Raw genomic sequence first — 9,530 nt, 5'->3', positions numbered from 1 at the left:
TGTCATCTGGAAAATGACAACATGGCATAGTTATAGCCATGTCCCTGGAAATGTAAAAGAATGAGCATTAAAAAGTTGAGATCAATGGAGAAAAATAGAGAAGAAAATCTAAACGGTATTCAGTTCTTGGGTTTCTTATCCTTTTTAGTTCTAGTTGTTTAAAATTAAGTAATACATAATGTATTTGCAAAACCCTTTCAAGAATATACAAGATTCCAGTCTACCTGAATCATTACCAGCTTAGAAGCAGCGGTCACTGGGACTTGGACATGAGCTGCAAAGTATAGAATGGTGACAACTCCAGTGCCATGCGGACTTTTCCTGGATGTGGACTTTTCCTGGACTCCTGCTCCCTGTGACAGCTCCTAACAGACTGAACTGTGGTTGGGTTGCATTTTTCAGGGATTTGGCATGGTGATGGGGCCAACTTGGACTTGGTGAACATGTTAAGGACACTACTCTTTTATGGATGCTTGCTGTATTGGCCAAGAGTTTGCTTAAAGGCTTTTAATCACTGTAAAAAAATTAGAAGACTGGATAAAGAAGATGGGGCACATATACACCATGGTATACTATTCAGCTAGAAGAAATGATGACATCAGATCACTTACAGCAGAATGGTGGAATCTTGATAACATTATGCGGAGTGAAATAAGTGAATTAGAAAAAAACAAGAACTGCAGGATTCCATACATTGGTGGGACATAAAAACGAGACTAAGAGACATGGACAAAAAAAAAAAAAAAAAAAAAAAAAGAATGTACAAGAAATAAATCTTAATAAATTAGAAAAAAAGGAGACTGAACATATCAAGTGTTGGTAAGGAGATGAAGCCACCAGAACTCTCACATACCACTAGTGGAAACAAAAGAAACACAGACTCTTTGTGAAGAGTTTGGCAATTTCTTAAAAATTCAAACATATACCTGCCACCTGACCCACACCTTTCTCTCCTAGGTATTTTACCCAAGAGAAATGAAAACACCTGTCTGCACAAAGACTTGTACACAACTATTCAAAGCAGCTTTGTTTGTAATAGCCAAAAATGGAAACAACCCAAATGTCCATCAACAAGTAAATGGATAAACAAATTGTGGTGCATCCATATAATGGTATGCTACTTAGCAAAAAAGAGAGAGAGAGAGAGAGAGAGAGAAAGACTTGACTATTGATATTACAGTATGGATAAGAATCAAAATAGCTATGTTGAGTGAAAGCAGTCAGACAGAAAGAATACACTGTGCTATTCCATTGAATAAAATTCTATGAAGTGCAAATGACTATTGTGATATAAGCAGATCAGTGAAGTTAATTATTTTGATTGTGCTGAGAGGCAAGATGTCTTGGGGGACAATTTGGTAGCACTGTATTAAGAATGATAAAAATGTTCCTAGCCCCATAAATCTCACTCTTAAGAATTTGTCTTAAGGATATTTCAAAATAAATAAAAACCTCTTTATACAAACACATTCATAGCAGCATCACCTTTATCAAAGATACTGGAAATTACCTAACTGAGCAGCTGCCAAGAAAGGGTTAAATCAACACTAGACCTTTTCATTCACAATTACAGGTGAAAAATGGGAAGTAAATGGCAACATTTAGTTATGTTTACAAAACAATGCAAATGCACAACGTACAAAGACTATATACTTGTACATACACTATGGTTACACCTATGTAAACGTGTGTGTGTGTGAACACAAAGGAGAAAAAATAGAACATAGGAAAACGTAGTAGATGAATGATAGGTAATTGGCATGTGGGTGACTTTTTTCTTCCTGTTCTGTTACCCGTAATGTTACAATGTTTTCATAACAGTTTTTAAAATGTCTTCTTGTTAGTTTTGGCTCAGCCTCCCAATCCGGTGATTGTTCCAAGTCTTGCAACTGTCAGCGACCAGCATCAGCACCTCAGTGTGGTCAGCCGCAAGCCCAATCAGCTTGCCTTCTCTGTCTTCCTCTAACTCACTGATAAAATGCTGAACAGTGCTAAGGTGTGGTATGAAGAACACACTCTTTCCTTCACTTGGTGGAAATCTTCCATCGTTGCTAATCTGTTTAGATTTTTTTCAGTACCATAAATGACAGAAACCAGTTCCCAACGGAGGAGTACTAGGTGACCAGCAAAGTAAACCTGGAGAAAGAGGTGGAGCTGCTTACCTACGCTTTGCCGATTTACTCACTCATTGGGTAAAGCCATTGTCAATCATCTCTGGCAAGCAAATACTCTGACAGTCAGAGGCAGTTCCACAAACCACATATAGGAAATAGTAGATGATCTATGAGAAAGTTACAACTTTGAAAAAGGAAGTGATAGAAGCATTGCAAAATGTCCTTGGAAACAATTTAGTAGCACTCTAGTAAGAATCATAAAAATATTATGGGCCCCATAAATCTCACTTTTAGGATTTTGTCTTAAGGCTATTTGAAAATAAAAAGCTCTTTATACAAACACAGTCATAGCAGCAGCATCTATATTAAAGGTATTGGGGTCCTGGCTGGGTAGCTCAGTTGGCTGGAGCATCATCCCAATATGCCAAGGTGTAGGTTCAATCCTCTGTCAGGGCACATAAAAGAATCAACCAGTGAATGCATAAATAAGTGGAACAACAAGTTGATGTTTCCCTCTCTCTCCCTCCTTCTCTCCTAAAATAGATGATTGATAGATAGATAGATATTGGAAGTCATGTAATTGCTAAGCTACCATGAAAGGGTAGAGGTTTCATTATTGTTATTCTACTGACCCACAGCCAAGTTCCAACAGTCCATTTGGTCCTACCACCTAGGTCCAATTTGGCCTGGTTAGGGCTCAAGGAAAACAGAGGAACCAAATACACCACCCACCAAGGGTGAGGTTTCTTAAAGAGACCCCAGCAGCAGTCTTCCACCTTTCCCTGCTCCTGGAGTATGTCCAAACCCAGATGAGGAGGGCAAGCCCAGACCCCCTAACCTGCCCTGTGACCCTGGAGTCCTATCTTTCTGGGTGGTAGCACATGGATGGCTACCACCATGTCAGAGACTAGCCTCTGACTATGCCCAGCCCAATGCTGAAGCTTGCCCCACCTTTCTGCCAAAAGATAAGACCAGACTTGCCTGGACAGAAAACCAGGGCTGCGTGCACATCCACGGTCCTAAGCTTTGAGGATATTAAGGAACTAGGCTGCCCCTGTGAGACTCTTACATCCCAACACAGTAGGGCTAAGTTGGCCAAACTGTGCCTCTAAGATGATCCCAGGATCATCCTAAAGGCTCTGTATCCAGATCTCGGATAAGAGGCTGTTCTGAGTCTAAACTTCCCTCATGCCCTCATTACCTGTGAGACCTCTGTTTCTGGGCTTTTTCTGCAGCTGCCCACCTGCTTAGATGGCATAGCCAGTCATTATGCCTTCCAGGTCCAATGCTGTGCCTGTTCTCCTAGATGTATCCCCAATGCCAAGTTAGTGACTGGCCTGAGACTGGGCCCCAATCTCCTGATAATGTTAGAGTATTTAATGTATATAAAATGCTTAAAACACTGTCTGCACATAGAAGAGTTTTTATGTGTTTGCAGTTCATATTAGTAATCTTCACAACTCTTTTATCACATCAGTATTATTCCCATTTTATATATTAAAAAGTTGAGGCTCAGACTGGATAAATGGCCAAAGGAAACAAAGATAGAAAGAGGCAGACAAAGAAACTGACCCAGGGCTGGGTGACTCTAAGTAACTGACTCTTACATCAGGGCCATATTGTGCCCTGGGCCAAACCTCACGCTGGTGACTCAGGTGCCCAGTTGCAGGAAGCCATGCTTCCTGCCATTGAGGAGCTCCCAAAGAACAGACAGTCACATAACCAAATTATTATACCATAAAATGTGTGACAAGTATCAAAATTTAAAGACGCTGGGGCATGCTCAAAGAGGGAATGTTTGACCTACTTGGACAGATCAAGGAGGACTTCCTAGAAGAGGAGGCATTTGAGCTGAGGTGGGAGAAGAGGGAAGCTTTTCCAGGCTGAGGGTGTGAACTTATGCAGATTAACTGGAGAACTTTTGGTGGGGAGCCCTCTGCAGCTGGGGGTAGGGAGACTAAGGGAGAGAAGGGGCTGCATTGTGTACGGAGGGCGCTGGGGGCCTTTGAGCAAACCAGCGGCCTAGTTTGTGCAGAGACAACGGAGCACCTTCCTGGGAGGCCGGTTTTGGAGCCTTACACTTGTTCAGAAGACTGGCATGGGGCAACCCTGCGTCACCCAGCAATCCCCGGGCCGGGCTCAGCAGAGCAGGGGGAGTGGAGGGCTCGCTGAAACCTTGGGCAGAAAGGCCCGCCTGCTCCAGGGTCCTCGGCTGGACGTCAGTCCGTCCAGACTTGGCCACTGTCCACACCGGCCTCCAGGAGGGAAGAGGCTATGGCAGCTGCATTTGGCTGGAGTTCAGAGCCCGCTCCCTTTCGCCTCCGAAAAGGGACATGTGCAAGCCGACGCATCACTGAGGCCAAAGGACGGACGGTGAGCCCGAGACACACACACCTTGAGACGGAGAAAGAGGCCCTAAAACCCGAAGGGAAGGGGCCGGAAAGGAGCTCAGCCGCCCCCCAGTGCTGGGGTACAGGTGTCTCCGGCCACGGCGCCACCTCCCGCCTCAGGCCGGGGGCTGAAGGCAGCCAGCCCCGCGGGGCCCCGGCGGACCCCCCGCGGCCCTGCGCCCCGCTCTCGCCGAGCGCCCCGGGCCCCGTGCCGCCTCCGCCGCCACCTCGGGAGCCGACCGGAGCTCCGCGGGGCCTGCCCGGCGGCTGCGGTGCGGCCGGAGGGGTCGGGGCCCCGCTCGGAGGCCTGGGCGGGGGCAGGTCAGTCTCCCTGCGACGGGCGGTGAGCTGGAGCCCGGGCTACATCGCCCCTCGGGGCCCTCGGGGCCCTCGGGGCCCTCGGGGCCGCCTGCAAACCCGCTTCTGTCGCCGGAACGAACGTCCACAACCTCTCGCACAAACTCCGGGCTTCTCGGGTCCCCAAGATGAGCAGGCAGCTGGGAAAGCCCGAGAACCCGCGCGCGGGACGATCCTGGGGCGGCCCTGGCTCCCACCGCCCCGAACTTAGACACCTCCCCCGCCGGGGCTCGGCCCTCCCGGGGAGCCCGTCGCCAGCACCCCGCTCCGTCCACCGCGCTCCGGGCCAGCGGCCGGGGTCGCGCCCTGCGCTCCCGCCTCGGGCGCCGGGAAGCCCGCTGAGCGCTGCGGGGAGCCCGGGGCGGTGCCCGGGCGCGGGGCAAGGGCCAGCCCGGCTGCGGCTCCGGCTGCGGCTCCGGCTGCGGCTCCGGCCCCGCTCGGCCCTGCTCGCTGCGCGCAGCTGGGGGCCCAGCTCTCCCGGAGCCGGGGCGGCCTTCTCGCCGCCGTCGCGGAACTCCGGGCCGGCTCCGGGCGCCCGGCTCGGACGGCCCGCGGGCAGGGCTGGGCGAGGGCACCAGGGCAGGGAGCGGGGGCGCAGGAAAACGCCAGGTGCCTCCTCGAAGCGAACCGGGAGGCCGGTGGTGGGGAGCAGGGGGCTTCCGTCTCTGGGCCCCGGTCCCTCGTCCGATCCCCGGGGTGATGATAATTCTCAGTTCGCGGTGCTAAGTAAGCCGGTGGCAGAAAGCACCCCAAACCGGGCTGCCCCGCAGAGCTCCTGGAGTCCCCGCAGCCGGGCAGGGGGCAGGAAGTGGCCAAGCTCTAACGCACCCCAAACCCCTAGGCCACAGAAAACATTTTAATCAACTGCGACTTCTTCCAGGTGGAGGAATTTTATCTCTGCCCATGCGTGTGTGTGACTTGAATCTTCCCCTAGCCTGTCTTTTTTCCACATCCAAGTTCAACCTGAAAACAATTTTAAAAACAAAGAAAACGATCACGGGTCGGCTATGTGCCCCACTTCATCCTTTCCACTCCCTGGAAGGGGGGTAACAGGTTGGGAACCCCCCCACTCAACAGATAGGAAACGGAGACCTCAGAAGGGCAGTGGATGGCTCAGGGCCACTGGGCCAGTAACGAGGTAGCTAGAGTGGGCGCCCGCGCCCGTGGCACTGCTGCAACCACAGGCAGTGCTGTGACCCGGGACCCTCTCCGTGGCATGTTGCTCCGATGCTCTCTGGGGCCCAGCCTGAGTCGGACTGACTGTCCCAGAGTAACTCAGACGGTCACTGTGTTGCCTCCTACCCAGATTCTTGGACTTGATTTGCAAGCAATGGGGCCTGGAGTTTCCATTGTCACTCGATAAGGCAGGTGGCCCAGGCCAGGCCAGTAAGCACAAGCAAGGCTCTGAGAACTCAGAAAGAGGGGAGGCCGCCGGCCAGGAGGTAAGGGGCCCCAAGACCTAAGCTTCCCATTCAGGCAGAAACTCCTCAGCAAGAGCTTCAGACTGTCCCTTGCCAGTCTGGGCCTCGGTTCCTTCCAGTTTGAATTTCTACGGTTTCCTTAAGGAGAAGAGCTGGTTACCTCCGCATCTGCATGAGGGGGAATCTGGGTCAAGGGATAGGGAGGAATTTTCCGTGACTCCGTGGACCTCCTCCTTTATATTTACAAACCCTTCAGGGCACTTCAAAACTCAGGAAAGAAGTCAGAGGAGGAAAGCTGCCAGCAACTTCTCCAGATCACCAGCGCTACCACTCACCCCAGAAACTGCACAGAAAATAGCCTTCAAGGGGGCAGGTTTTTCCAGCGAGTCCTGGGGATTCACGCAGAACTGAAGGAGACACAAAGCAGATGTAAATCACCCACCAGGGCCAGCCCACCACTGCTGGAGTAGGAGACTGATTTCCAAGGGGCTGGAACCCACTCTGTAGCTTTCAAATGATTTTCCGTGGGGTCTGTTACCCCTTACAAACGTAAGTAGCAACTTGTCAGGAAAGGGGGGGAGACTTGACCAGAGAAAAGGAACTAAATGCCCAAGCACCGAGGAGGTCTTTTTGTTTAGTTTTGATCCAAACGGGTAAACTGTCTCAGCTCACTCATTGGATCCTTTAATTCAAAGTTTACATCGTGGATTCACAGAATCTTCAAAGTACAAAATTGTGAAGTATATATATCATTAGAATAAAACATAATATGAACCAGAATCTTCAGGACCCTTTGTTCAGGAAAATCTTGGAATCTTGGGAATTTGAATCTCAGGATGCTAACCCCTGGTCTGCTCTGTAGTGGCAGCTTGAGAAAAAGGAATCAGAATTCTAGAAGTATGGGTCCGCAGACAAGGAACATTGAGGATGAAGAAATCCTGAGACATGGAGGCTTCTAACCTTAGTCATGGGAGCTTAAAAGTGGAGATTCATAAACTTATGAAATGGAATCAAAGTCATGACCAATCAAAGTCGCTGGTCGTAAATATTACAAGAATTATTAGATTTAGATTTTTTGAGTTAAAGAAAAGTGGATTCAGCCCTGGCTGGGGAGCTCAGTTGGTTAGAGTGTCATCCCAAAATGCTACCATTGCAGGTTGCGGGTTCCTTCCCAGGTCACGGCACGTATGACCAGTGAATGCATAAATAAGTGATAAGTGAAACAACAAATCGATGTTTCATTCTCCCTCTCTCTAGAATCAATAAATTTTTAACAATTAAAAAAATACTAACATTTCGGGATTGAGGAAGAAGACAGTTGTGGATTTATAAGAACTAAATCTTCCAATTATATTCATAAACAAATTCAAATTAAGTAATATATAACTTAGAACTGCAAATATATCTAAAATCTTAAGAAGCTGCAGTTCCCAGTAATGGTATCACATTCTCAGGCAGAAAACTTAGTCCCAGCATCTTTAAATATGAGGAACACAGTATTACTCTTGACCAGAAGCTTAAAGTCACAAGAATATAGTCGCAAAGAATTTCTGGTTATGGAATCTTAGATTTACAGACTGTGAATTCTTTGATTTATGGCATCACACACGTTAGGATAGCAGTCCAAAATTTAAAATTTGGAAATCTTAATCTTAGAACCTTGGAAATACAGATAATCACAAAATCAAGTATTATACGATTTATACGATGTATCTTTTTTCTCCTTTGGAAAAACATAACTGGATGAAACCTATATTTTCGAGTCTGCATTACTTTGGAAGCAGGAAGCTGGGAGTTTTGTTGGGCAAGTGAAAAGAGCCCCACTTCAGTCGTTCTAGCACCCTTCCGCAGAGAAAGGTCGTCACGCAAACCGCGCAATCGCTTCCATACCCTGGGTCGGCTGAGCCAGGACCTGAACTCTCTGCCTCTTTCTTCCGAAGTTGCCGCCCAATGCTGGGCGGGGCTGAGCTCACCCCCCGCTCAGCGCCACGAGGAACACGACTAACCCTCCCCCCTCCGAAGGACGTGCGGCTCCCTCCGCTCCGCCTCCCCGCACCCCTGCGACCGCAGCCCCGCGGAAAGCTGCGTCCCAGCTAAAGCCTCCGGAGCAGGCACCAAAGCCTGGAGCCCTAAGGATAAAAGTGGCCTCCCAGGTCCGTGCGTGCCCTTCCTCCCCTTATTCACTGAGCAGAAAACTGAAGTCCTACGACGCGGAAGGTACACCCCAAGGCCTTTTCGCAAACCCAGGCCGGCCGGGCTGCCGCCGCAGTGCTGCTGGGGAAAGGGCCGAGGCTCGCCCTCGGGGGCTGGCAGGAAAGGAACTCGGAAACCAGACACCCGAGGGTTCCGGCAGCTCGCCCCTCCCGGGGAGACGCACCCAGCCGGAGCACGCTTGGCCAGCACCTCTCGCAGCCCTCACTCCCCGCCGAAGGAGGGATAGCTCGGAGGTCCCGGGATCTTGGAGTGACTAGGAGACGTTCTGACCCGGGCGAACCGTAGGAGGAAGTGACCGCGAGAGGGCAGAAGCCCAGCCTTCACCCTCGCTTAGCTGTGCGCCACTCTCCATCATACACACAGAGAGGGCTCTCGAGTATCCCAGACATGATTACAGGTCAGGAGCGGCCTTTCCCTTAACATTGGCAACAGAAGGGCTTTAGAGATGCAAACACACCCTAGAGAGGAACTTAGGATGCAACGAGAAACAGTGGCTATCTCCAGCACCTATCGGGAAGCGCAGTTCGAATAGGCACGGGTGTGAGGCTGCGTTACGCAACGAAGTGGCGATGGGGCTATGGCAAGTCACCTCCCCTATCGGGCTGGGAATCCTCGTGAAAGATGAGGTACTGGATGGGGAATGGGAAGGCAAGCCTTGACTGGAGTTTGCAAATCATCCTTGAAAGACCTTGGGAACCAGTCACCTGGAACGACTTCTCCTTTCCCGGTCCCCACCCCACAAGAAGCAAGCGCCCCCTGGCCAGGTCTCACCCTATGCGGATAAAGTGCAGCAAGCCCTTCCTTTCGGCTGCGGGTCCCAGCCCTCTACAGGAGCTGGGAAAGTCCGGAAGCACTGAGTTACGGCGCCCAGATCTCTCGTGGCAGACCCTGGCCTCTCCCGGCCGCAGCCTCCCCGTCGGCGCGCGGAGAAGGCCGGCCCGGGGTGGACGGATCTCTAAGCACCCGCCCGCTCTGGCGTTTGGGGCTCCTGCCCGCAGCCACGGCTGCTCCTACCTGGGGAGGTGCGTCGGGGC

The sequence above is a fragment of the Saccopteryx leptura genome, chromosome 2 (assembly GCF_036850995.1).
Source record: "Saccopteryx leptura isolate mSacLep1 chromosome 2, mSacLep1_pri_phased_curated, whole genome shotgun sequence".
In the NCBI taxonomy this organism is placed as follows: domain Eukaryota; kingdom Metazoa; phylum Chordata; class Mammalia; order Chiroptera; family Emballonuridae; genus Saccopteryx; species Saccopteryx leptura.
The sequence above is the reverse complement of the archived record's forward strand: the minus strand, read 5'-3'. Positions refer to the sequence as shown.